The sequence below is a fragment of the Prionailurus bengalensis genome, chromosome A1 (genome assembly GCF_016509475.1).
Source record: "Prionailurus bengalensis isolate Pbe53 chromosome A1, Fcat_Pben_1.1_paternal_pri, whole genome shotgun sequence".
In the NCBI taxonomy this organism is placed as follows: Eukaryota; Metazoa; Chordata; class Mammalia; order Carnivora; family Felidae; genus Prionailurus; species Prionailurus bengalensis.
In genome coordinates, this window is record NC_057343.1 from 9,748,976 (window position 1) to 9,776,943 (window position 27,968).

A 27,968-nucleotide genomic window follows, 5' to 3' on the forward strand; every position below is an offset into this window, starting at 1 on the left:
TCTCTCTCTGCCCCTCCCCCATTCATGCTCTGTCTCTCTCTGTCCCCAAAATAAAAATAAACGTTGAAAAAAAAAAATTAAACCCACAGACCTAGCCTGTGGATATTTAAATAAATAAATAAATAAATAAATAAATAAATACACATTAAAAAATAATAATAAAAAAATAAAAAACAAATCAAAATGTATATTCTGTTCATATTTGGAGATCCACATACTAATCTTTAGATGTTGAAGAACTGGAATGTATCTTATGTTTTGTGGTATGCAGAATTCTATGAGGACCCCACGTAACCCTCTTACTTGTAGAATCCCCTCCCCTTTGAATGTGGAGGCATCTGTGAATGTGGTATTATTCCCATGATCAGGTTATGGTAGACAACACAGCTGACCTTACGAAAGGGAGATTGCCCAGGTGGGCCAGATCTAATTATACTGAATCATTAAAAGCAGAGAGTTTTCTCTGGCTAGAGGCAGAAGAGGAAGTCAGAGGTTCAAAGTCCAGGAAAAAGGTGGGCATGCCCTTGCGGGTTTGAAGGTGGCGGGGGCCACACAGGAAGGACCTGAAAGCAGCCTGAGCACCAGAGAGTAATGCCCTAAGATAGTCAGCGAGAAGACAGAGGCCTCAGTTATACAGTGGCAAGGATCCGGATTCCGACGATAACCCGAATGAGCTGGGAAGTGGGTTTTTCCCAAAGCCTCCAGAGGAGAGCTCCGTTTGGTCAACGTCTTGATTTCAGCAATTTTTTTTTTTCCCCAGATGTTTATTTTTTTGAGAGACAGAGCACATGCCTGAGCCAGGAAGGGCGGAGGGAGAGGGGGGGAGAGACAGTCCCAAGCAGGCTCCGCACTGTCAGTGTAGTGCCTGACGCGGGGCTCAGTCCCACAAACCGTGAGATCATGATCTGAGCGGAAAACAAGAATCGGACGCTTAACCGACGGGGCCACCCAGGTGCTTCCATTTGTGACAATTTTTGTTATGTGGCAACATAAGACTAATACCTCTTTTTAAATGGCTTAATTATTAATATATTATTTAACATTACTGTCAATACCTACCCACTGAGAAAACGTTAATAATCGAAATAACTTTACCTTATCACCAGTAATGTCAAAATGTCAATTAGTCTTCTCTATCATCAAAAAAAAAAGAGAGAGATTTAACAAAGATTTTAATTTGGGCAATATCTGGCATGCTCATTTTATATTGATTAAATTGCTTAAAATACATTATTCCAGAAGTGATGTTTTTATAAAACCTAAAAAGGAATTACTTACAGCTAGATGCACCAGCTACACATTTCATACACCCAGGGGCTATATTTTAGTTTCAGGACACCAAAATCCAGCTAGCAAAATATGTCACAAACTAAGGTAATCATCAAAGGGATTTACAGGTAGCATTTCTTTGCATAAATTAGCATTACAAAGAAGGATTCCATGTCACAATTCTATCTCCATGTCAACGCAGAAGATCCTTAGAAATGATGCTTGTGTTGGTGTGTTTCCAAAAGTTTTTATTTGAGGAATCTGGCAAAGGCTGTGTATTAACTACCCCCTTGGAGAGACACGCTGCATGTGACCGTACTAAGAGCTCAAAGAAGCCATGAAGTGAATCTAGTTAATTTTTTTGTAACACAGCATTTCGCAGATGTATTTACCCCAGATTCTTTGCTTCGGGACAGGGCTTGACATCTAGCGACACCATCTGAGAAATGCTGACCTAAACAAATCCCTCGCTTTCCCAGACCAAATGTCAAATCAAAGTATTAGTCCGGAAAGAAATGTTTCAGAAACTGAATCGATTACAAGATACTCAGGAGAGTGTCTTGCCTCTTTCCCTATTGGCTGTCACAACTTTTCACTATACTCCCTACTGTCAATGAGCTAGAAAACTGATTTTTAACAACTGTATTAATAAAATACCTCTATGGCAAAATGAATCTCCCAAGGAGACTTCGAGAAAAGTGATGCCATACCTATTTGTGCCTCACTAAAGTGGACATGTTTCAAATGTAAGTGGAGCAAGGTGGTTTCTGTCATCTAATACTTTACAACTGAATGCAGAAAACACATCAGACTGGGGCGCCTGGGTGGCTCAGTCGGCTGAGCGTCCGACTTCGGCTCAGGTCATGATCTCACGGTTCGTGAGTTCGAGCCCCGCGTCAGGCTCCGTGCTGACAGGTCAGAGCCTGGAGCCTGCTTCGGATTCTGTGTCTCCCTCTCTCTCTGCCCCTCCCCCGGTCATGCTCTGACTCTCTCTCTCTTAAAAATAAACAAACATTCAAAAAAATTAAAAAACAAAAAGAAAACATGTCAGACTAAACAGCTTTTTAAGAAAGGATACTTTTCATCAGTGATAACTGAGTCGAGTAAGGCCCCATGGAAGAGAGGAGAATAAGATCAGAATTTTAGGCTAGGATTCTTGTGCTTTTAAGTACTATAAATTCTAAAAGAAATTTCATGTAGAAAAAAATGAAAATAAATATATATATATATATATTTTTTATATATATATATATTTTTACTGAATGTGAAACAGAGCTGCTATATACTTCAAAAAGGAGGACTAACCTTAGGATCCTGTCCAACTTTCTGCTCTAAGTCAGGGGTTCTCAAACTTTAGGAGGTTTTAGGAACTACTGGAAGGCTTCATAAAGCACAGATTGCTGGACCACAGCCCCAGAGTCGCTGGTCCACAGGCCTGGGGGGTGGGGGTGGGGGGCCAAGAATGCAATTCTAACAAGTTCCCAGGTGACGCTGAAGCTGCTGGTCCAGGAACCCTATTTTGAGCACCGCAGAGAATCTAACTCTTATACCGACTCCCTTGAGATTCTCACTCAACAGGTCTGGGAAAAGCTGCAGAGGTGGTTTTGATGTGTGCCAATCTCCGAGATCCCATTTAGCTCTAAAGCTCGGTGTTTGGGGATTTTGTCACAGGAGATCCTTGTTCTGGCTCTGCATCTCAAATCCTCTGCAGTTCCCTCCCTGGGTATTTCAGCACACGAAAGCAGAGCCAGAATGCTCAGAGAATGAAGGTGGGAGACAAAAACTTGGTTTTACAGCTGTTGGCAGAATTTGCAGAAGGAGAAAGCCGGAGCCTGAAACTACAGATTCTCACTTCTCTTGCTCCCGCCTCCATCCAGAACACAGGAAATGCAGAGTTGGCCTCGTTGACCATCGGTGTAATGAGAGAATGCCCAGAAGTCTGCAACTACCATACGACTTCTATGTCCATTTGTTTCCTTGTCTGTGGTTTTAAGATTCAATTTGCAATCGGCCGTACGATGTGCTCTGGAAGAGTGGTCAAGAGTGATCTTGTGGAGTCAGATGGATTCAAGTCCTAGCTCTGTCATTTGTTCCTGAATGACTCTGAGAGGGTTATTTGATATTTCTTTTTCTTTAATTTTTTTTTTTTTTCTGAGAGAGAGAGAGAGAGAGAGAGAGAGAGAGAGAGCACGCACAAGTGGGAGAGGGGCAGAGAGGGAGGGAGACACAGAATCCGAAGCAGCTCCAAGCCCTGAGCTGTTAGCACAGGGCCCGACGCGGGGTCTGAAGTCATGAACCGCGCGAGATCATGACCTGAGCCAAAGTCGGATGCTTAACCGACTCAGCTACCCAGGCGCCCCAGTTATTTAATATTTCTAAACCTCAGTTTCCTTTTCTATAAGATAAGCAATAGCTCCACCTTCTCTACATATCATTGTTGTCAGGGGCGAATGAGAAAATGTACAAAAAGCACACAGAGTAAGGGTCATAAACCACAAACAATCCTTAACTACTAACAAAAATTCTACGAAAGTCTGAGAACAGGTGTCAATTTTAACGTTTGAGAAGCTAGAATTACACTAAATATTTATTGATTGATTTGTGTGTTTGTATGTTTATTATTTGGCCCTGGCCCCCCGGGCCTGGACTCACTACGATTATTTTTCAATGAGACAGCTAAGAGAGGTTTACCTTCAACTTAGAGGTTCCCACCACCCTCATGAGCTACTTTGAATAAGTACCAGATACCATCAAATATAAGACCTCTGATCCTAAGACGCGACACTGTATTACGTGGCGGTTAAAAAAAATGTTGCCAATTAAACTATCAGATGATGCTTTCTTATCTGTACTTGCAATTTTCATTTCAGACCCTATGAAGTCGCTCTTTCAGACTTCGATTTTTAAAACATTTATCATCCTTTTGCCCACAGAAAAAGGAAAACATAGGCAAAATAAAGTCATTTAAAACGTTCCTACGTGGGGCGCCTGGGTGGCTCTGTCGGTTAAGCATCTGACTCTGGATTTCGGCTCAGGTCACGGTCTCACAGGTGTGGGATGGAACCCTGCGTAGGCTCTGCCTGAGCGTGGAGCCTGCTTGGGATTCTCTCTCCCTTTCTCTCTGCCTCTACCCCCTTGTGCGTACGCTCACTCGCTCTTTCTCTCTCAAAATAATGAATATTAAAAGAAATATTCCTATGTTGTCTTCACGCTCAGTGCCCCCATCTTCCGAATCCCTTGTTTGACTCAGAGTGTGTGTCATTGCTTATTAACTCCGTATCACCCTTGGTACCGTCGGGGGTACTGGTGAGGCAGCATTTCTTAAGAGAATCCTACAGTACTAAACGCTCTCGGGGCTGCACTGTTTGTTGGCCTAGTTTTGATTCCTGCCTCAAGGATACCGCCAAGCATGTGATGACTTCTCATTTTCCCCACTCCCTCTCCCATAAGCATTTGGCTCTTGGGGTTTAAAGAGGGCTTCACCCTTCCTTCTGGGAGTTGGCTGCAAGCAACCGATACCCATTTCCCAAGTTTGGACACTGCTGCATTTGAAGTTCATGGACATGTAGGTAATGACGGCTGTGGCCTGGCCAACAGACTGAGGCATCTTCGATCATAAGGTGCATCGCGATTTTACAGACATTGGGGTCAATCAGGCCCTGAATGGAACCCGGCTGAGATTCCGCTCTGGTAAGCGCAGAAAACACAGGATTACTATTTAACGGCCTTTGCCTTGCACTATTTTTTTTTTTTTCCATAACAGCTTTGTCGAGATAAAATTCACATGCTCTACAATTCACTCATTTAAAGTGCAACATTCTACGCTTTTCAGTATCTTTGTGATGTATACCAATAAATCAATTTTAGAACAATTTCATCACCCCAGAAAGAAATCCTGGACCCATTAGCAACCTCTCCCCATTCTTCCCCCAACTCCCAGTGCTCCGGTCATTAATCTACTTTTCCTCTCTACGGATCTGCCTCTTCTGGGTATTTTATATACACGGAATCACGATATGCGGCTCCTCTCACTCTGCATAACGTTGTCAAGGTTCACCCGTGCTGTAGCCTGTATCAGTTCTGCACACCCTTTTCCCGTTGACTAATATTCAACTGTATGGATATACCACATTTGATTTATCTACTGGAGCCAATGGACGCTTGGGTTGTTTCCACTTTTTGGCTACCGTGAATAATGCTGCGAGCATTCATGTGCAGATTTCCGTGTAAATGGATGTTTTCATTTCTCCCGGGCACATCCCCAGGAGTGGAATTGCTGGGTCTTTCAGTGACTCTATGTTTAACTGTTTCAGGAACTGCCAGACTGTTTTCCAAAGCAGCTGTACCATTTTACAATCCAGCTGGCAAAATATGAGGGTTCCAATTTCCCCACATCCTTGTCAACATTTGTTATTATCTCGTCTTCTTGCTTATTGCTGTCCTGGTGGGTGTGAACGAGTATCTTCATTGTGGCCAACGCACTTATTTTTAAAGGATTTCTCCCTTGCATTTGCTCATTCGATCCACACAACATCTGTCCCCATTCCTTACCCACAGTCAAGGAAGCAAACACAAAGACTGATTCATTGACTTGCTCAAGATAGCTCAGTTAGAGACAGCACGTCAACTAGTAAGATGCTTCTTAGATTCTGGGCCCATTGCTGTTTCACCATAGCAGGCCACTGGAACCTCAGGAGAGCTATCTGCTACAGAGTGGGGACAAGGGCGATGACAGATCTGGGGTGAGCTGGGGAGTGGGGGGAGGACGCAGCATGGCGCCACCCCATGAGATGCTGTGATACCGCTGCTGGCTTTCACAAGACGGCTACAGCTAGTACACCACATTGGCCAGGAACAGCTCACTAAGATGAATCTGATTTTGGGAAAAGGCCCGGTTGTAGCTTGCGAGGTACAGAGGCAAAACAAAATCTACGACTTGCAGCAAAGTCTACGGGGCGGTGTTCACAGCTTGTAGTGAAAGGCTGTACAATCCAGGTCGGTCTCTTTTGGGCACATCTGCTCTTGGAATTATGACATTGAGGAAGAATAATATTCTAGCTCTGCCCCTCCCACCCCCCCACCCCCCCCAGAAGGAATAGATGTCAGCCTCAGTTGGTAAGCGGGATTCATTACTTTCCGTGTTCATGAACTGAGAGTGCGAAAGAATTTTTGCTGATGCTTACATTTTCTATTCATGAACTATCTCCTTTATGTGCAAAAAAATCAATATTTTATGAAATGATCTCCTTGGAGGTTATAAGCTCTACAGCACCACTCTTTTCTAGTCAAAGAAAATCTGCATGTTACTAAACCCCAGCCGAGCGAGGGTAAAGGCCTCTAAATGGAGAGCTTCCTTACCTCACTAGCAAAGTCAACTTCTCAACACTGGACCGTGACCTTGTGTTGGGTTTACAGAGTCCAGCAGGTCGATGAGCGTGTGGTGTATCTATTGAAACCAAAAAAAATTCTTTTTTCAGGATTTGTCCAAAAGATGCGTTCCATTCTTAGCATAGGAACAACAAAGAGATGTTATTGAGAGGGCCCACTCACTCTCTGCAGAGGCTGGTGTGGTTCAAAGCACTAGAATCCTTTTCATATCTGACACCTGCTAAGGTCATCCCGATCATGCCCACAGCAGCTGCTACCTGTGGCCCCTGGCACCGCTTTTGTTCTTGTTGGGCTTTTTTGGTTTGTTTGCTTTGTTTTAAACTGGAAGGCAGTACCTCTCAACATTAAAGAACCTACATCTAACAACTTTTAATTATTGTATTTCTTTTCCAAACTCCTGTCTACACTTGAAGCGATGTAGGGGTCATTGACGTACACCTGCGATTTTGCATTTTGCTTTATTGACCTGACATAAAATCATGAATGCTTTCCATTTTACGTTTTTTTTTTTTTTCATAAATATTTTAGTGGCTGCATAACACCCTGTCATCATCTGTTACACATTTTCCTGGCGTGGGACACAAAGGTGGCTTCCAGAAGGCCCATCTATATGCTGTCTACAAGAGCCTCGACTTCGGATGTAAGGATACATGCAGACGGAAAGTGAAGGGATGGAAAAGGAAATGAAAAGAGAGCCGAAGGAGCTATGCTTACATCAGACCCAACAGACTCTAAGACAAAGACTGTGATAAAAGACAAAGAAGGGAATTACATAATGACAAGGGAGTCAATCCAACAAGAGCACATACCATCGGTAAATATTAACGCGCCTAACACAGGAGCACCTAAGTATGTAAAGCAAATATTAACAGACCTAAAATGAGACGGCGGCTTCCAGGTTACGTCCTCGCACAGAAGGAATCTCTTCTGCTCCTTTTTATTATTTCATTAGGACCCGTCCTCCTAGAAGAAAGTTCGCATTTACCGAACACCTGCTGTATACCGCTGACTTGATGGGAACCACCCATTATTTCCCCAACTCTGCGAGAGAGTGTTTTTTAATTCCCAATTCGCAGGGAAGAGAGTACCTAACACTGCTCGGCACAGAGTAAGACCTCAGCACTTGCCAACAGCGAGAACTACTGCCGTGGCCCCGCCTCCACCGTCACCGCTAAGGTACTTGGCCCAAGACAGAGACCAGAAAGGGGCCTGGTCTGCCTGACGCCAAAGGGCCTGCGTTCCCACCCCCGGCTGTACCACACTGCCTTCCCGTGGCGGGGCCAGGTCAAAGGATCGAGCACCTTCATTCTCTTGCTGTGTTCCACCGTCGTCTTAGCGATTTAGAAATACTTGGTGCTGTTTTGTCTCAGCTTCTCAGGTCACAGTCAGCCTGAGGTCTGTGCTCCCAGAAGTCACTCATCCATCGCTTATCTCGATGTTTCCAGCACATCCTGCTGAGGGTCTTTTTCTGTGCATCCCAGAGCCGTGTAGGCTTCTGGGCCAGGTAGGTCAGGAGGGCGGCCGAGGGCCTGCACGTTGGCAAGCAGCCGAGGTACTGGGCAGCTCAAGAATCCTCACCACAGTAGGGTCTATAGTGGCTGTGGGTCCGGTGCTGAGTCTCCTTGCTCTCCAGGGGGCGGTAGGAGAGAGAGCTGGGAAGAGTATTTCTCTCAGAAGGGAGACAGGACCCTGCCTGGGGAGGTAACTGCTGGGACCCAGCAGGTAGGTCCATTGGTCCTTGTTTGCCAGAACTGAAGCCTGGGTTCTGAGAGAGACTTCGGGGAGAAAGGCGCCGGCCAGAGGCAGGACGATGGACAGAGCCTTCAACTTACTCTCACCTGGCCCTTGAACTAATCCCGGGAGGCACTGCTTCCCCCTCCCTGTAGGGGACGGCCAGAAGCCACGTGACGTGGCAGTGTGATGGGGTGAGGAGAGCCTGAATACGGCAAGAGCTCCCACCACTGAGCCTCTTCTGACCCCCCTCAGAGGTCTGCTAGTCTGCAGTGGCTCAGGGGACTTGCTTCTAGGGGTACAATGGCATGGCCTGTCTTCTACCCCCTTGTCCCCTCATGGACTGTGGCCTCCTCAGTCGGCATCACCACGTGGCATCCAGGGTTCCCTTAAATACACACGGAACAGAAGGCTCTGATTCCGAAAGGGGACCCCTCTTGCGCTGCTGGTGGGAATGCGAATGGGGCGGCCACTCTGGAAAACAGTATGGCGGTTCCTCAAAAAATTAAAAAGAGAACTACCCTACGACCCAGCAATTGCACTACCAGGGATTTATCCAAAGGATACAAAAATGCTGATTCGAAGGGGCACATGCACCCCAATGTTTACAGCAATGCTATCAACAATAGCCAAAGTATGGAAAGAGCCCAAATGTCCATCGACGGATGAGTGGATAATGGCATACTACTTGGTGATGAAAAAGAATGAAATTTTGCCATTTGCAGCAACACGGATGGAACCAGAGCATATTATGCTAAGTGAAATAAGTCAGAGAAAGACGATTATCATACGATTTCACTCAGATGTAGAGTTTAAGAAACAAAACAGATGAACACAGGGGAAGGGAAGGAAAAATAAGATCAAAACAGAGAGGGAGACAAACCATGAGAGACTCTTAAAAAACAGAGAACAAACTAAGGGTTTCTGGAGGGGAGGTGGGTAAGGGGATGGGCTGAATGGGTGATGGGCATTATGGAGGGCACTTTTCGGGATGAGCACTGGGTATTATACTTAAGAGATGAATCACTGGGTTCTACTCCTGAAGCCAACACTACACTGTCAGTTAACTAAGTTCAAGTTAAATGGAAAAAAAAGAAGGAGGCTCTGATTCTATGAGTCATACAGAGAGATAGGAATGGATAGGTGAGCCGTCCTTCACTGAGCTCCGACCAGTGCCTTTTCTGGCACTATGCTGTGCCTCTTCATTTCCGTTATTCAAGGCTCAAAGAAACGAGACTTCAAGGAAATAGTATCCCTACTTACAGATACGCAAATCGAGATTTAAAAGTAACCTTCCCAAGGTCACACAGCCAAATATTTGGTGAAGCCATGGTTCAAAGTCAAACATGCCTAATCACGAGAAACTTGTGTTCTCTCCCGATATTACAATGCCTTCCTTAACCCCCAAACCTACACCCTCCCCATGCCCAACTTTACACATCAGACTTTTTAAAAAGCAAACCAGGTGTTAATTATTTTTAAATTTTATTTGAAGCTGAGAACAACTGTTTAAAGAAAACTGTCAGTGGATTTATGTACTCTGGGAAAACTGAACTGGAGAAGGCAGACACTTTTACGGCACCTCATCTGCATGTGGTCTTAACAACCTGATCCCAAACAGGGAACTCAGTGTGCTGCAGGGCCGGTGACACATCACTCACTTCCAAGGCTGTTTTCTACATAAAACTTTCCACTCGGGGCTTCCTTTGCCAGCAAAATGTAAATGTGCGCTGTCTTGTTTTGGGTGCAGGGGTGAAGTGGGTGATCGTGAACCACTCACCCTCTTTCACAGTCAACCACATACTAGTTAGGAAAGTCAGAGGGGTGGGATAAAGGAAGTGAGTTATCACTTAGAAGGGGTAACTTAAGGCGTTCTCAGCCCAGAATCTTTCCCTTTTTAGGAAAACAAAGAAGATAACGAGTGTGGTGGGGGAGGGTAAGCTCAAGTCTACCTACCGAAGTACTAACCTATCACCTTCCCTTGCTTTTGATTGAGTTGACTCTTGCGTGAGTTAACACTGGTTGTCGCAGGTTGACCAGAAGCCCTATGTGCAAGTTACATTATGTATCTGCTTGACTTAAAAAAAAAAAAAAAAAAAGGAATAATGAATTAGTTGTGAGCGCAGTGTGTTTGGAAGACATGAAATCTCAAGACATGAAGTCCGTGGGGGAAAAGCTGATAGGTATAAAAACAGAGGAGAGGGGCGCCTGGGAGGCTCAGTCAGCTGAGCATCCGACTTCGACTCAGGTCATGATCTCGCAGCTCGTGAGTTCGAGCCCCGCGTCGGGCTCTGTGCTGCCAGCTCAGAGCCTGGAGCCTGCTTCGGATTCTGTGTCTCCCTCCTTCTCTGCTCCTCCCCTGCTTGTACTCTGTCTGTCTGTCTCTCTCTCTCTCTCTCTCTCTCAAAAATAAACATTAAAACAAAATTAAAAAAAAAAAACAACAGAGGAGAACCACTGGGCTTACCTCAGGAAGCTGCAAAACAAAACAAAGCACAAATTCCTTAACTAAGATCTGCGTGAGACTGCCATGTTTTGGGAGGTCCTGAGTAGTCAGAAAGAATCATGTCCTTTCCACAAGTAGGTCCCTCTGGATCCTAAGATGGAGAAACCAATAAGGGGATAAGAGGGGACCGAGCGATCACCAAACAGCTGATGGTAAAGATATCTGAACACTCTCTGCATTGAAGGCTCTGCCTACATTTTGCCGCGTTAACAAGTTTCTTTACAGAGGTTTCAAACATGACCAGTTCAAGCAGTGATTCTAAAAGGAAGTTTTGTGAAATCCCTGAGGCATATGAGGCACTGCTAGGTGAGGGGATGCAGGTTTGATAAACTGGTGTTGGCTCTTCCAGAGGCTGAATCAATACCGTGCTAGATTTCTGTGGGGAAGAGGACACAGAGAATAATGGACGAGATTTCCGTAGTTTCAGAAAAGGTTGAACTGGAATATTTCAGCCAGGTGAGGGACTGGGGACTGCTCAATCAGCAGCCGCACGGTTATTATTTCTATGCATAGAAATATGCCACCATCCAACCTGTCCTCCCCCACTGCCATGGATGTCCAAATAGGAAACCATGAATATACTAGATCATAACCATCTGCTCCGTCTGTTCTTCCTAATGCTCTATCCTGGACCACATTTCTAAGCATATTAATAGAAGAGTACCACCATTTAACCAGGAACGCAGACTCCAGACCAAACTTCCCACTGGATCTGCAGACACGTGTGACATTTCCCAACAGGTGTGGCAACAGAGATGTTCAATTTCACTCCAAGGAAATTCAAATGAAACAATCAGATCCATTTTTCATACATCGGGCTGGTGAGGACTTTAGGATGACGATAATTACAATACTGGTGAGGAGGTGTGTGTGGGGGAAAGGGAATTCATATAGTCACTGCTGGGAGAAGTGTAACTTAGGGCAACGTGACAACAATTATTATTCATGTAGGGATCTTTTGAACAACACTAATTCCACTTGTAAGAATTTATCCTACAGGTCTGCTCACTGAAGTCGGCAATGATATATGTAAAAATATTTTTGGAGCACTGCTAGCAATGGCCAGAAATAGAACAATAGAAGGAATGGTGAAATAAATTATGATATACCTACGAAGGGTACTATTAAGTGCTTCTTCGAAAGGATGCACTGTAATTACAACTTAATCTAGGGTATGGGAGGATACTTATTGGTATACATGATATGATCTCATTTGTGTAACGAAAATACACACGGACGTTTGCATATGCACAGAAGTTCTAAAGACCATACACTGAACTATCTCCATTCCTGAGTAGCGGAACTGAAGAATGGGGACTTTCAGTTTTTACTTTATATACTTCAGTATTGTTTAAATATTCAAGATGAGCTTAAATTGCTATTATAATTTTAAAAATTAAAATGAATGACGGCATATCCTGTGAGGGGTGCCCCGAGCCCACTGAGTGAAGGGGAAAAGAGAACAGGCCTCAACTAGAATAATCAGTCTACCAGGAAGGAAAAATGGGTATATTTTCACCGAGAACCCCCAGGCACAATGGTTCCACTGCTACAGAAATATTTGATTTGAAGATTCAGAACACCTATGCTGAAAGCAAATACTTACAGTAACTACTAACTACAAAGAGTGTCTAGGTATCTGCTCAGAATTACTATGCCAGGTAATACAAGCATGTGAATGCATATAGGTATATCAAGCTAATTTTTTTCTAAATGTAAAATTCACACGTGCCCACTGTAAAAACAGAAAAACTGATAAAACAGAAATTTAAAGTTCTTCGTAATTCTGACTTCAAGAAATTCCTACAGCCATTTCTTGACACATATCCAAAAATCTATGTATTCTTAAAACGGGATCACGGTTTTACAACTTATTTTTTTCCCACTTAATAGTGCTGCAGATATCTTTCCATATCAGCAGATCTAGGCCTACCTCATTCTTTTTTTTTTTTTTAAGTTTTTTTTTTTTTAATGTTTATTTACAATTGAGAGAGAGGCAGAGAGAGAGAGACAGTGTGTGGGCAGGGGAAGGGCAGAGAGAGAGACAGAGACAGAATCGGAAGCAGGCTCCAGGCTCTGAGCTGTCAGCACAGAGCTCGATGCGGGGCTTGAACTCACGAACTGCAAGATCATGACCTGAGCCGAAGTCGGATGCTCAACCGACTGAGCCACCCAGGTGCCTCTACCTTACTCTTTTTAGTAGCTACATAGTATTCTGTTCTATTGATATATCATAATAAAAAAAAAATCAATCCCCTATTACGGATTTACATGCTTCTGAAGTTTTGGTTCTGTAAGAAAGACTGCCAGCAACCATCCACGCATATGAATCTTGGCACGTGAAGACTTACACAGATACCCTCCCAGAAGTGGAATACATAGAGCTTGTTTGACGGGGACATCAAATCTTCCCTACAACCCTATGAGATAGGTATTATTTCTCCCCATTTTTCCAGAAGAGGCGACTGGGGCTCAGAGTGGCTTCACGACTTTGTTAGTAAGTGGCTCAACTAGCCCAGATCCGCTGAGACTAAAACATGTACTCTTTCTGCTACATACTGCATGGATCCACCTTCAGGGGGGTCGAGTGAAGGCTTCAACAGAAGCGAGGAGTGAGGCGGAGCAAAGGCTCTTGGAGCCAGTACCCCTTGTAATGTCCCCTGCGGGGAGGAGCTGGGATTGGAGCATGGGGAGACATCTGTGTCACCACAGCCTGAGGACTTCCCAATACTGTGGTGCAGTCTGATGTGGCTCAATGTTAGGGCTTCCCAGTACTTTAGATCTGTAACAGAACCGTGCAGTTTCTTCTACACCAGTGTCTTTCACGCTTTTTGATTGCATTTCACGCTGTGACCCAGCACACACACACGCAAGCAACTGCAACCAGACTTCTACCTGCTATCTGCAAAGCATTGTGAAATTTTCTCTTTCATTAAACAACACAAACCCAAAAACAAACCCAAAAAACCCAATGCTGGTCAAAACCCCTAGTTTGAAAACCCTCCACTATATCCCGGAAGATACTGTCTTTATCTCCCCAGGTAGGTGGGCATGTGAAAAAGATTAAGGTCCATCCGAATTCCTCATTCCGGTATTTGATTCCTTTGTGAGCGGGTCCCCTTCCACCTTCTCATTCTCGGTCTCAGTCTAGTCACACCCTCTGGCCCAGGCCAGGCTCAGTCCTGTCTCTCATTGTAGCCTTACAAGCCTCCTCCTTTTGAGGGAAAGCTCTGTTTTGTCTACCCTCTATGGCTATCAATCCAAGCGCTAACATTCCTTAGACACCCAGTCCGAGTACAACCTACCCTGGACATTCTGTCCCACATTGTTCTCTTCCTTTTCTATCTCCCAGAGCTTAATACTCGAACCTGCATGTGGTGACACACGTTCTGTCTTGCATTGTTCCACGTGTGAAGCCAACCTCTTCAATGAGATCGTGAGCATCCTCGCGGCTGTGTGTGATTGACGGGTTACGGGAGTGATGCGCTGTCTCAATTTATCCATAAAGCGCATAGGGCACTTCACGATAAGAGCATATACCACAGCATACTAATAAAAAAGAAATATGGATCAAGAATCTGGACCAGGAGAAACTTAAAGGAGAGAAAAAGTCCAAGGCCATGGCAAGAAAAGAAGAGAACATCAACTTTCACATCGTGAAGGTCCACATTCATGTTGTAGTTGAGCTCTGAATTTAGCTATCAATTAACTTACCTGACCATCAAAGGTAAAAGGGGATTAAAAGGAGATATATAGACCAATGGAATAGAATAGAGAGCTCAGATATAAAACCTCAAATATACAGTCAAATGATTTTCGACAAGGGAGCCAAGATCATTCAATGGGGGAGAGGACAGCCTTTTCAACAAATGGTGTTGTGAAAACTGGATATCCACATGCAAAAGAATGAAATTGGAAGTTTGCCTTACACCATATACAAAAATTAACTCAAAATGAATTAAAGACCTAAAACTATAAAAACCCCAGAAGAAACACAGGGAGAAAATTTTGCAACACTGAATTTGGCAATTATTTCTTAGATATGCTACCATAAAAAAAAAAAGCGCAGGCAAAAAAGCAAAATAGACAAATGAGACACCAAATGTATCAGCTTCTGTGCATCAAAGGATATAATCAACAGGGTGAAAAAGCAATCTACAAAAGGGAGAAAACATTTGCAAATCATATCTGGTAAGGGGTTAATATCCAAAATATATAGAGAACTCCTATGACTCAAGAACAACAACAAAAATCAAATAACCTGACTTAAAAATGGGCAAGAAACTTAAATAGATAGTTCTCCAAAGATGATATACAAATGGCCAAAAGCATACGAAAAAGATACTCAAGGGGCACCTGGGTGGCTCAGTTGGTTAAGGGTCCATCTCTTGATTTCGGCTCAGGTCTTGATCTCACAGAGATTGACTCCCGCACCACCCAGCATGGAGCCTGCTTAAGATTCTCTCTCTTCCTCTTCCCCTGCCCCTCCCCACTCCCCCCCCCCAAAAAAGATACTCAACATCACCAGTCATCAAAGAAATGCAAAGCAAAACCACAAGGAGATACCACCTCACACCCGTTACCATGGCTACTATCAAAACCCAGAAAATAACAAGTGTCGACAAGGATGTGGAGAAACTGCAAACTTGTGCACTGCTGATAGCCACCGACAGTATAGTGGTTCCTTAAAAACTTAAAAAATAAAATTATAAAAGGATCCAGCAATTCCACTCTGGATATATATCCAAAAGAAACAAAAGCATTATCTCAAAGAGAGATTTTTATGTTCGTGTTCATAACAGAATCACTTACAATAGCCAAACGATGGAAACAACCCAAATGTCCACAAACAAAATGTGGTACGTCCATACAACAGAATATTAGTCAGCCTTAAAGAGGAAGGAAATTCTGACACGTGCTACCACACGGAGGAACCTTGGCGACATTACGATCGGTGAAATCAGCCCGTCAAAATTACAAACAGATAAATTGGCCGTTACAAAAAGACAAACACTGGAAGATTCCACATATATGAGTTCTCTAAAGTAGTCAAACGGAGAAAAAAAGTACAATGGTGGTCACCAGGGGCTGGGGCTAGGGGGAAATGACTGCTGTTGTGAACACAGAGTTTATGGCGTTTCAGTTTTGCAGAACAAGAAAGTTCTCGAGATCCGCCGCAGTGTGGCTTAAAGTGTACATTTAAAAATGGTGAAGATGATAAATTTTGTGCGTATTTTACCACAATTTAAAACAAAAGGTAAAAGGGGAGACACGTAAGTATTATTAGAGAAGAACTAGATACTTCTTCCAGGGATCTAGGATTTTGCCTACGTTCTGAAAGAATCTTAAACAATGGGGCGCCTGGGTGGCTCAGTCGGTTAAGCATCTGACTCCTGATTTGGGCTCAGGTCATGATCTCGCAGTTGGGGAGTTCGAGTCCCACACAGGGCTCCACAATGGCAGTGTGGAGCCTGCTTGGGATTTTCTCTCTCTCCCTCTGTCCCTCCCTGATTGTTCTCTCTCTCCAAAATAAATAAACATAAAAATAATTTTTAAAAAATAAATAAAAGAATCTTAAACAGTGAGTCCCCTCCCATTGGTCTAGGGCCATGCCACCTACAGTAAAAACAATTGCAGTTATCTTACTTGGCTGAGGAAATTGCTCTAGTCTCTGCCTCCAACCCTTTGTGAAACCTTTTTACTCTTCCTTGGGCTTCCACATCTGCCCCCTTGACTTTGTAGTGTATTCACCCTTTTTTTTGGCCCTAGAGCCTATGACATGCACCCCTGCATTCAACCCAGGCTTCCCAGCTAGTGTACCTCAGGGCAAAGTACCCACATCTGAGGCCCTACTTAAATGGGGGTGGAGGGTGGGGTATGGAGGTGATTTCACAAAAATGATGGAGAAAACAACGTTCTAAACCCCTTTTGTATGGCAAATGGGAGTTAAAATTTCATTGTATATATATGAAATTTATTTCTTACAATGCCTCTTAATAAAAGCCAGGGGCAGAACATCGACATGCAAATCAGTGAAGACAGAATAGTTTCCAAAGATTTGTATTCTGAGGTCCATCTTTTCTAAAGAAAAGACTCCCTTTGTGCCCTCAGAGAATCACTTCTTCAGTGGCCATTTATGTACATTTTACCAAATTCTTGCATTGTATCATTTTGTTTTCCATTAGACTGTGAGCTCTATGAAGGCAGGAAATATTTTCTTTTTAAACTTTTTAAAAATGTTTATTCATTTAAAAAAAATTTTTTTTCAACGTTTTTAATTTATTTTTGGGACAGAGAGAGACAGAGCATGAACGGGGGAGGGGCAGAGAGAGAGGGAGACACAGAATCGGAAACAGGCTCTGAGCCATCAGCCCAGAGCCTGACGCGGGGCTCGAACTCACGGACCGCGAGATCGTGACCTGGCTGAAGTTGGACGCTTAACCGACTGCGCCACCCAGGCGCCCCTCATTTTTTTTTTTTAAATACAGAGAGAAACAGAGCACAAGCAGGGTGGGGCGGAGAGAGAGGGAGACACAGAATCTGAATCTGAGCTGTCGGCACAGAGCCCGACATGGGGCTTGAACTCACGAACCGCGAGATCATGACCTGAGCCGAAGCCGGATGCTCAACTGACTGAGCCCCAGGCGTCCGCCAAATAATGCATTTTAAAAGTACTCTGGGAGATCCTTATATCCAAAAAAAAAAAAAAAAAAAAAAAAAACAAAACAAACCCCAGACATCAGAAAAGGCCACATGAAACGAATTCACTTTATTCAGGGCTAAATTTTGTAATAAATCTCTTTTCGGGGGGAAAAAAGGTTTATTTGATGAAACTTTGTATCATGAAAACACTGACCTCATTTTAGGCTGATCAGAATTTAGACATCGTTGCAATACCATGCTAGTTCTCAGAATGAACAAAGTAAGTATATTCCTGACTTCAGGGGGTACACTTTTATCTGACAAAAATGTATGTTGGCACAATGTAACACCCTTCCCTTCAGGCTTGAGTTGTACAGCTTAACTGTTAAAATGTTCATTTTCCCCACCAATATTAAAGGAAGGGCTCGTCAATTTTCCAAGGGCCTCCCGCACATTAAAAAAAAACATTCACACCACTCTTTTTGAGGCATCATGGGATCATCCATATGGATTCTTTTTTTCCCCGTGAATCTCCCTCTTTCCTGTGATTCTGGCTGTTTTTGAATATCGCTTTCATAGACTCCATAGAATTTCCCATCTTTTGGAAGATTTGCGTTTTCACCCTCCTATCAATTCGGTTTGCACTGTTCCCTGTTTACAACAGCGGAGGGACTGGTCAATGGCGGACACAGGTTAAGAGAGGGAATTTGACTGAGAGCTGATTTTCCAAGTCAGTGTTGGGTTACTCGTCAGTCTTTTCTGGGGGGACCCTGATAATGACAACTTGAAGGAGAAGGCTCCTCTCTCGAGTTTCCGCCGTTTGGGCTTTCTCTTTCTCCCCTCTCACAGAGTGATCGCAAACCTCAACCCCCCCTGTCTTGATAAGCCTCCAACACCATCTGAGGGGATTCATCTGAAACCCTGCTTTGTCAGCCCTCGGAGAAGATAAGGGGGGGGGGGGAGACTTCCATACTTGCTCAGTTCATTCTGAAGTTTCACAACTGTCACGATTGGGAAAAAATAAGCTGCCTATCATGAAAATGATAGAGAACTTCTTCTGAAATTCAACACTCTGGGGGAATGGAAGACCTCATTAAAAGGTGTGTGTGTGTGTGTGTGTGTGTGTGTGTGTGCGTGTGCGTGTGCGTTGCTACTTTCTCTAAGCCAAAAGGATGAGTAATACTACCGGGAAGAGGCGAGGGAAATGGGCACCTTTTCCCTCCGGGCCCATTTTAACCATTTGGGCCTCAGGAAAAAGGCTTCTAGGATTAACTACTTCAGCAGGGACACTGCAAAGATGTTAAGTGCCATGCTTATGACATCTTCTTATTCCACTTATTGGAACTGACCAACACCTTTTTCTCCCCCTTCTGTTCCCTGCCCCCCCCCCCCACAGTTGCGACCTGAATACACTAAGCTAAGCAACACACACTCAAATAATAAAAGTCCACTTTTGTAATGATTACAGATAACATTAACTCAGAAAACAGAAGCATGTTTTCAATGTGATTTTTCTAACATTGGGCTTTACAAAGCTGGACAAAAACACTAAAGTGCACTTTAGGATCAAGAAATGGAAAACTTTATTTTCTCCAGTTAAACAGAAGTTACTGCGAAAAACAATTCTCACTGTGTTGCAATTATTATCCAGTTATTTTTCTTCTGATGACCAGTGTTGAAAAATTAATTATCAAAGTAATATACACACATAGTATACATAGTATTGATCTCGTATCATAGACTATTAGGGCTGAGACGTTTTCCCCAACTTCTTTCTCATGACACATTGCACTTTCCTTTTCCTGGTTTCCTAATATGAAGGTTAAAAAAAAATTAAGTCAATATTCAGAATTTATATTATTTTTTTAATTTTTATTTTTGAGAGAGAGACAGAGTGTGAGCAGGGGAGGAACACAGAGAGAGGGAGACACAGAATCCAAAGCAGGCTCCAGGCTCTGAGCTGTCAGCACACAGCCCGACGCGGGGCTCGAACTCACGAACTGTGAGATCATGACCTGAGCCGAAGTTGGAAGCCTAACCGACTGAGCCACCCAGGCGCCCCTCGGTATTTATATCATTAAATGTAAATACTGTTCACTGTAGTATACCTCCATGACATTTCCTTCCCTATACATGTTTTCCTATAGTCCTTTTTTGCTTCCATTTGCTTATGCTTCTAGGTGCTCTTCAGGAGTCTTAAGTTATTTTCCGTCTTGATCCTTTTATCTCCCCACCCCCACTGAAGGCTTTTATCTGGTTCTACATTTCACTATGATGTGTTTGGGTAGGAACTTTCAGAAACGTAAGCTTTTTACTGAAGAACAACATAATCACAGAAGAGGACATGAATCATAAGTATCAACTGGATGATTTTTTACAAAATTCACACATACTGTGTAACCAGTACCTAGATTAAGAAAGAGAGTACTACCAAGAGCCTGCTTCTGGCCACTACCTGCTCCTAGTGGTAATCACTATCCTAATTTCTAACACCACAGATCAGAGTTTGCCTGTTTGTGAATTTTTATAGAAATGAAATCATACAAGGGCACCTGGGTAGCTCAGTCAGTTAAGCATCTGACTGCGGCTCAGGTCATGATCTCATGTTTCGTGAGTTCGAGTCGTGTGGGGCTCAGTGCTGACAGCTGGGACCTGGAGCCTGCCTGGGATTCTGTCTCCTTCTTTCACTCTGCCTCTCCCCTGCTTGCATTCTTTCTCCTAAAATAAATAAAGGTAAAAAAAAAATGCAAAAATGTTTTTAAAAAAATGAAACCATACAATATATTCTTTTGCTTCTGGTCTCACCGGTTAAGTTTGGGAGATTCACATGTGTCACCTGCATGTAATGGGTAACTCATTCATGCTTGTTCCTTTTTATGAGCACGCTACGATTAATTTATGCAGCGTTAATGTGGATGGACTTCTGGCTGTTTTCAGTTTTCGGCTACTAAAGAGGTGCCACAAACATTTGTGTACATGGCCTTTGCTGTATCTTTACAACAGATGTATGCATTTCTGTTGGCTGGGGTGAGTCTTTTCCCCAGGTTTTGGCTGGGGACTCAGCCTTTTCAATCTGAATCTTGACTTTTTTCATCTTAGAGAAATTTCTGCAATTGCTTCTTTGTTAAATCGTTTCCTTTTTTTCTTTTCCACTTCTTTCTTTCTGGAGCTCTAATACTCACAGCTTTTCTCTTGGATTTTCTTTTTGGTTTATTTTCTGAGAGGACATCTCAACTTTATCTTCCCGTATATCTCTCCTGTGTTTTTATCTTGGTAAATTTTTAATCTCCAAAACAGTTACAATTCTTTTTCTCATCTTTTATTTTATTTATTTATTTTTTTAAATTTTTTTTTCAAAGTTTATTCATTTTTGGGACAGAGAGAGAGACAGAACATGAACGGGGGAGGGGCAGAGAGAGAGGGAGACACAGAATCGGAAACAGGCTCCAGGCTCTGAGCCATCAGCCCAAGCCCGATGCGGGGCTCAAACTCACGGACCGCGAGATCGTGACCTGGCTGAAGTCGGACGCTTAACCGACTGCGCCACCCAGGCGCCCCCTTTTTCTCATCTTTTAAATCGCACCCTGATCTTATTTCATTGCTGCAATAGCTCCTCCTTTCGAAGAAATTTAAGAAAAAAAATTTCTTTTCCTTCCGCTGTCTGTAATGTCAGCTCCCTTTTTTTTGTTATTTGTCTCTCTTTTGGCCTGGCCAGCTGTCCTCAAACGTGTGGTGATCTTTGGCTGCCTTGTCATATTTAAGAGTGAGGCATTTAAAAAACTGACTGAAAGCTCCGGGTGTGGGGTGGCCCCTGCCGTGTACAAGATAGGGAGAGAGAGTGCCAGACGTGTCGTGGGGGTTACAGATGTTTCCTCTTCGGCAGGTGGATGTCCTCAGGAAGGAATCCCCCAATCTAGGCCCCGAGCAGTAGGAAGGGTTGGGAGCTCTCGCTATTCAGTATGAAGAACTTTACCGAATTTCCGTTTCTCCGTAAGATGATCCATCCCTGTTCTCAGCAGCGCTTGGTATCCCTGGGTCCACAGCTGCACTGTCTGGTGTGGTAGCCGCTAGCCACGTGGGGCCATCTGAATTTCAATTAATTAAAGTTAGGGGCACCAGGCTGGCTCAGCTGGTTAGAAGCGCGACTCCTGATTTCGGCTCGGGTCATGATCTCACAGTTTGTGAGTTCGAGCCCCGCGTCGGGCTCTGCGCTGACAGCAGGAAGCCTGCTTGGGATTCTGTGTCTCCTCTCTACCTCTCTGTCTCTCTGTCTCTCTGAAAAATAAATAAACATTTTAAAAAGTTAATTAATTAAAATTAAGTTAGAAATGTAGTTCCGCAGTCACACCAGCCACGCCGGCCACTGAGCCACGTGACAGTGGACAATGCTGACAGAAAACATTTCCTTTATCACAGAAAGTTCTGTTAGCGCTGGAGACTGAACCTCGTATTTTTTGCTTTGGGAGAAGTCGTTTCTTAACTGTACTGTTGGATAAGAGGATCTGAAAGTTTGCCTACTTTTTATCTAATGTTTTCATTAATTCTTTAGTTTTCAACCTTGCCCCAAACCCAACTTCACAGGTCCTCAAAGGACTCCATTTCTTGAAATTTAACTTAACCACTCTCCACTCGAGCGTACACTCTTGAAGGGAGGTTTCAGCCTTCTGCTGTTAGTTATCACTTGTCCATCTGTCTTCGTCTTCCAAAAGGTATTTATACCTATTTCATTTATTTTACTATCATTTTAATGGGTTTTAGGCAGGGACGTGTTCAATCTGCCACATTAAACCTGAAGTCTTCCTGAGAATGTTTTGAACGTGAGTGGGGGAAGGGAAGGAGAGAGGGAGAGAGAATCTCAAGCAGGCTCCATGCTGAGCGAGTTGGGGCTCTATCTCACAAACCAAGCCAGAATCACGTCCTAGCCAAAATCAAGAGTCAGACATTTAACCGACGAAGCCACCCAGTTGCCCCTCTGATTTTCTTTTTTATATTCCATTGCTTTGTCTTTTTCCAAATATTATTTAAGAACTTACTGCAGGCAAGGTAGTGCTCTGGTAATAAGTTTTATTACTTTTCCTTTCATTTCATAAAAAACACTGGTGCTAAACATTTTTAGTGGAAGTTTAACGATTATGTATGGTGACAAAACCTAATGAACTTAATATAGGGCAAGGTTATTTCCATTTGACTAAATAGAAGTGTCCTTTACCCACGGTCTGGAGCAGATCAACCCAGCTGAGCCTATCCTATGTAAGCTACCCCCGATGAACCTTAAACCTGTGGGTGTAAGAATAAATCCATAAATATATACATACATAAATAAGCCTCTGTGTTTGGGGTAATTCGTTAGATAGTGTTACTGCCGCAAAAGCTGTCTAATAACATGGGATAAGGGTCTTTACAAACAGTAGACTCTAGCATTAAAAGAAAAGAAAATAAAGGTCTGAGGTAGTCACTTATGTTTAGGAGAAAATAAAAATTCTCACTCCATAATGGAAAGCCCTTTCATTTATTGAATTTTCTAATGGTGTTTTCCCTACGAGAACTTGTGATAGGAACACCACTATGTTTCAGGTTTTTATTTATTTATTTATTTTTAATTTTTTTTTAACGTTTATTTATTTTTTTTTTAATTTTTTTTTCCAACGTTTATTTATTTTTGGGACACAGAGAGACAAAGCATGAATGGGGGAGGGGCAGAGAGAGAGGGAGACACAGAATCGGAAACAAGCTCCAGGCTCTGAGCCATCAGCCCAGAGCCCGACGCGGGGCTCGAACTCACGGACCGCGAGATCGTGACCTGGCTGAAGTCGGACGCTTAACCGACTGCGCCACCCAGGCGCCCCTCGTTTATTTATTTTTGAGACAGAGAGAGACAGAGCATGAATGGGGGAGGGTCACAGAGAGAGGGAGACACAGAATCTGAAACAGGCTCCAGGCTGTGAGCTGTCAGCACAGAGCCCGATGCGGGGCTCGAACTCACGGACTGCGAGATCATGACCTGAGCCGAAGTCGGATGCTTAACCGACCAAGCCACCCAGGCACCCCTGTTTCAGGTTTTTAAATACAGGCATAAGCGCCTGTTATGGGAAACTCTGACGTCACTAACCTTTTTTCTCCTCAACTAACAAGGATGTTTCATTCATGAGCAGTGACCAGTACACAAATTACCTCCAGATCTGTGTGCTTCTTTCCCAAAGACAAATTACATGCATTGTGACAAAATTAGAGAATAAGTATTGCTTGCAAAAATCTTACGACAGAAGTTCTTCTTTGCCCAGGATTAGGCTTGCTTGCTTCTCGGTGTTTCCACTGAGTTATGGTAAGATGTCACTCAGGACGTTCAGTTGTTGCCCCAGGGGACATATAAAAGAGCCAGAAGATGTCTCCCACAGAAGCAGTTGTCACAAAGCTGTGCTGTGCATTGTAGACTAACTCCTCGGGGTCTGTCCCTAAGATCAACCAGAAGTGCCTGCCTTGGATACCGTCGTGCAGAGAGCTAGAAGCAGTCCTATAACAGTGTCCCTGATAGTAAATAAAGGGGACGGTGTGAATTCCTTTTGGCTGCTTTATCTCATGGTGTCCTGAAGTTTTTGCTTCATTGGAATCAAAAGAATCAGAGAAAGGTCCAAGGTAGCGGCCCCGTATTTGGCAGATTCTAAAACAACACTTTAAGTAATAAATCCTAATTTGTAAAAAGCATATGGGCTTAGATTATTTTACAAGTGACTATTCATATTTACTAGAAGGACTCCAAATATGTGCATATGTACTACTAAAACACGTCATGTCTTCTTTAAAGCACTAAATTGAAACTCATTACAAAGAAAGGGTTTTGTAAGCCGGTTTTGACTGTTGGGAACTGTGATCCTTTTAGGAAGCCACGCATGTTTATTCGTCCATGTATTCATTCATATATGTAAAAACTGTGGAGCACTGACCTTGTGCTAGGCACCACGTTAAATGGGGAAGCCACAGGTGGATGGGTTTCATAGTGCTTATATAAGGTAGGAGGAGGAAAGCAGACAATTACAAGCTATTATAAGTGTGATACGTCTGTGGCTGAGTGGGACGGGAGCACATGGTCTCTGTAATGTGGTGGGGCGGGATGTCAAGGACAGAAAGTCTAAACTGAATCCTGACATCTTAGTGTTGAGTCTCTTGCTGTAACTACGTTATCATTTACTTGCCTTCTTTTTTTTGATGTTTGTTTTTAATTTTTTTAATGTTTATTTATTTTTGAGACAGACAGAGACAGAATGCGAGCAGGGAAGGGGCAGAGAGAGAGGGAGACACAGAATCTGCAGCAAGCAAGCTCCAGGCTCTGAGCTGTCAGCAGAGAGCCTGACGTGGGGCTCGAACTCACAAACCGCGAGATGACCTGAGCCGAAGTCAGACACTTAACTGACTGAGCCAGCCAGGTGCCCCAATGTTTTTTATTTTTATTTTTATTTTTAGAGAGAGAGAGACAGAGAGACAGACAGAGAGAGAGAGAGAGAGAGAGAGAGAGAGAGACAGGGCACATGAGTTGGGGAGGGATACAGAAGGGAGGGAGAGAATCCCAAGCAAGCTCTGCACTGTCAGTACAGATCCTCACGTGGGGCTCGAACTGATGAATCCTGAGATCATGACCTGAGTTGAAATCAAGAGTTGGACGCTTAACCAACTGAGCCACCCAGGCGCCCCTTACTTGCCTGCTTTGTTCAGCTCACCACCCATCAAAGGAATCGCGCCCATCCCTAGGGATCCTCTGATGACACAACCAGGCCATCTCTTTAGTTAGAGATGCAACGTCTAGGTAAGCTTGGCTTCAGTACCGTATCTGTTCGTCACTGTTACTCAAGCATAGGAATCACTACCAAGAGGAAATTTTTACAGTTGAAAAATCCATGTTATATGAAATAGAAATGTTTCTACTTTGCAAGTGCAAATGCACATTTACTGTATCACGTTTACTAAGACACAGAAATATCTGTACTTTCTGAACCGAGTCAATAAACTAAGACAAAACTAATTCTAGACACATCTGATAGATTTTAAAAGTGCAGGTACCTTGCTCGGCCCTACCCTGGCATGTGTTCATTTGAGATTGCACGTAAACCAGTCCAACAGGTGTGAGGAGACAGATGCTCACCAAATGCTTAACCCTCAGGGAGAAGACATTAACAAAATGTAGAGCATATTTCCCCTGAGGAACAGCAACCGAAGGAAGCATGTTACTACCGACTATCATGACTTCTAAAAATGGTTAAAAAAAAGTTATCGAACACCTACTATATGCCAAGCAATACTAGATATGGAGACGAAGGAGAAGTAAATCCTTGATGTACAAACCAGTCTCCTTAAGTTATCGGTCGTGGCTAGAGAAGTTAGACATTTTACCCTTCCGCAAGTTTTCCTTTTCCTTTGGGTTTAAGAGAGTCATCAAACCAAACTCGACCAAGCCAGCCTCCTTCCACACTGAGTGAGCCTGACCGCCGAGTCCTGTAGATTCTTCTGCTCTACCTAGCTTCAGAATTGTCTTCTCCACTTGACCTGTGGCACGATTTTCCTCTAGGCCTACCGAACTTGTTCCCGGAACTACCATAATACCACACAAACTAAGCCTTCTGCCATCATGGTGCCCCTTTCTAAGCCAGTCTTGTTAAATTGATGCTGATGTGATCAACCTAAAACACAAAAGATGCGTGGAACCTCTCAAGGTCAGCCCGAGGCCTTCAGGAAGCAGTGCCCACGTGCTCGCACAGCTCACCGCCTTGTCCCGCCTCACTTTCGCCATGTCCCTGCCATCAGCTGTCTCTGTTCCAGCCATACCTAACCATTCGAAATTTCTGAAAAGCCCCAAGCTTCCTCACGCCCCGGTGTCTGTCACAATCTCATCCTAGACCCCTCTTCTTCACCCCCTCCCAACTCCTGCCCATGGCTCCCAATTAACTTTTCCCTCCAGTTTTTTTTTTTTTTTTTGGGGGAAAATTTCAAAAAGTTGTAAGATCAATACATAAACACTCATTAAGCCTCCACCTGTATTTATCAGTTGTGAACGTTTTGCCACATTTATGTTCATTTGCTCTGCCCCAGCTGCCATACACATATTTACTTTTGTTGAATCTTTTATGAGTAAGTTGCAGGGGACCCTGGGTGGCTCAGTTGGTTGGGCTTCTGACTTCGGCTCAGGTCATGATCCCATGGTTTGTGAGTTCGAGCCCCGCGTCAGGCTCCGTGCTGACAGCTCGGAGCCTGGAGCCTGCTTCGGATTCTGTGTCTCCCTCTATCTGTCTCTGCTCCTTCCCTGCTTGTGCTCTCTCTCTCTCTCTCTCTCAGAAATGAATAAACATTAAAAAAAAAAAAAGAGTAAGTTGCAGACATTATGACACTTTACTTAAAAATTTTTTTAATATTTATTTTTGAGAGAGAGAAAGAGAGACAAAGCACAAGTAGGGGAGGGGCAGAGAGAGAGGGAGACACAGAATCTGAAGCTCCAGGCTCTGAGGTGTCAGCACAGAGCGCGATGTGGGGCTTGAACCCATGAACCGTGAGATCATGACCGGAACTGAAGCTGGACGCTTAACCAGCTGAGCTACCCAGGAGCCCTGACACATTACTCTTAACTTCTTCAGTATGCATTTCGTAAAAACAGGACATTCTCTTACACAACCAAAACACTATATTCTCACTTGCGAAATGTAATATGAAAATGTTAAAATTTAATTGGAACATACAGTCAATAAATTTCTCCCCAAATTTCCCAAGTGGCTATTATTATTAATGTTTTAAGACTAAGGTTTAGTAAAAGGACATGACATCCTAACACACACACACGCAGATACACACACACGCGCACACACACGCACAATGTGTCGGATGTCTCACCTCTGTATTTTTATTACCTTTTAGCGTTGAAGCACTCACCACATTCCATCATTTTGTCTGTTTCTTTTTTTTGTTAGTATCTGGAACTCAACTAGACTCATTTCAGTTTCTCTTGCACTTCGTATACTGCCTGGCATTAGTTGTTGGCTGAATGGACGAATGAATGAATGAATGAATGCGTGAATGGTGACATTCACGATCCTCATTCTACATTCCCTTTATAACTGGTCAATGTCTTCCCAGTTTCGCCTCTTATTTCAAAAGTGTCAGTGGTGTCCAGTCCTGTACAGGCTTCTGTCAGCCTTGCGCAGATGCAGTCCGACAGCACCTTACTCTGAGCCTGTGCTGCAAACTCCTGTCTGGCCCCAGGGCTACACTGGTGTGGTGGCAAAGGACTCCCACGGAACCACTAGGCCCTCAGACACACACGATCTGGAGACCAGGCCGTCAAGGTTTATCGGGCACCCTTGACCACGGAGGGACCGTGAAACATGCTTCCCCGGTTTTGATCTCCAGGGTGGCCGATTCTGAGACGCGTTTTGCAAGTTTCCTCAGAAGCTGT

At 43.7% G+C, this 27,968-nt stretch overlaps 1 protein-coding gene across 4 annotated transcripts in view; it reads right to left on the reverse strand.

The window, feature by feature from the left end:
* The window catches only part of HMGB1 (high mobility group box 1), a 134,387-nt gene that overhangs the window by 42,986 nt on the left and 63,433 nt on the right, over nt 1-27,968 (reverse strand). For 3 of the 4 annotated variants that reach the window (XM_043576171.1, XM_043576197.1, XM_043576190.1), the window contains exon 2: nt 6,628-6,715. The exons of the other annotated variant lie outside the window; for it this stretch is intronic. The gene's annotated coding sequence lies outside the window, so the exon portion shown is untranslated. The remainder of the gene's footprint in view (nt 1-6,627; nt 6,716-27,968) is intronic. 4 annotated transcript variants of the gene reach the window in all.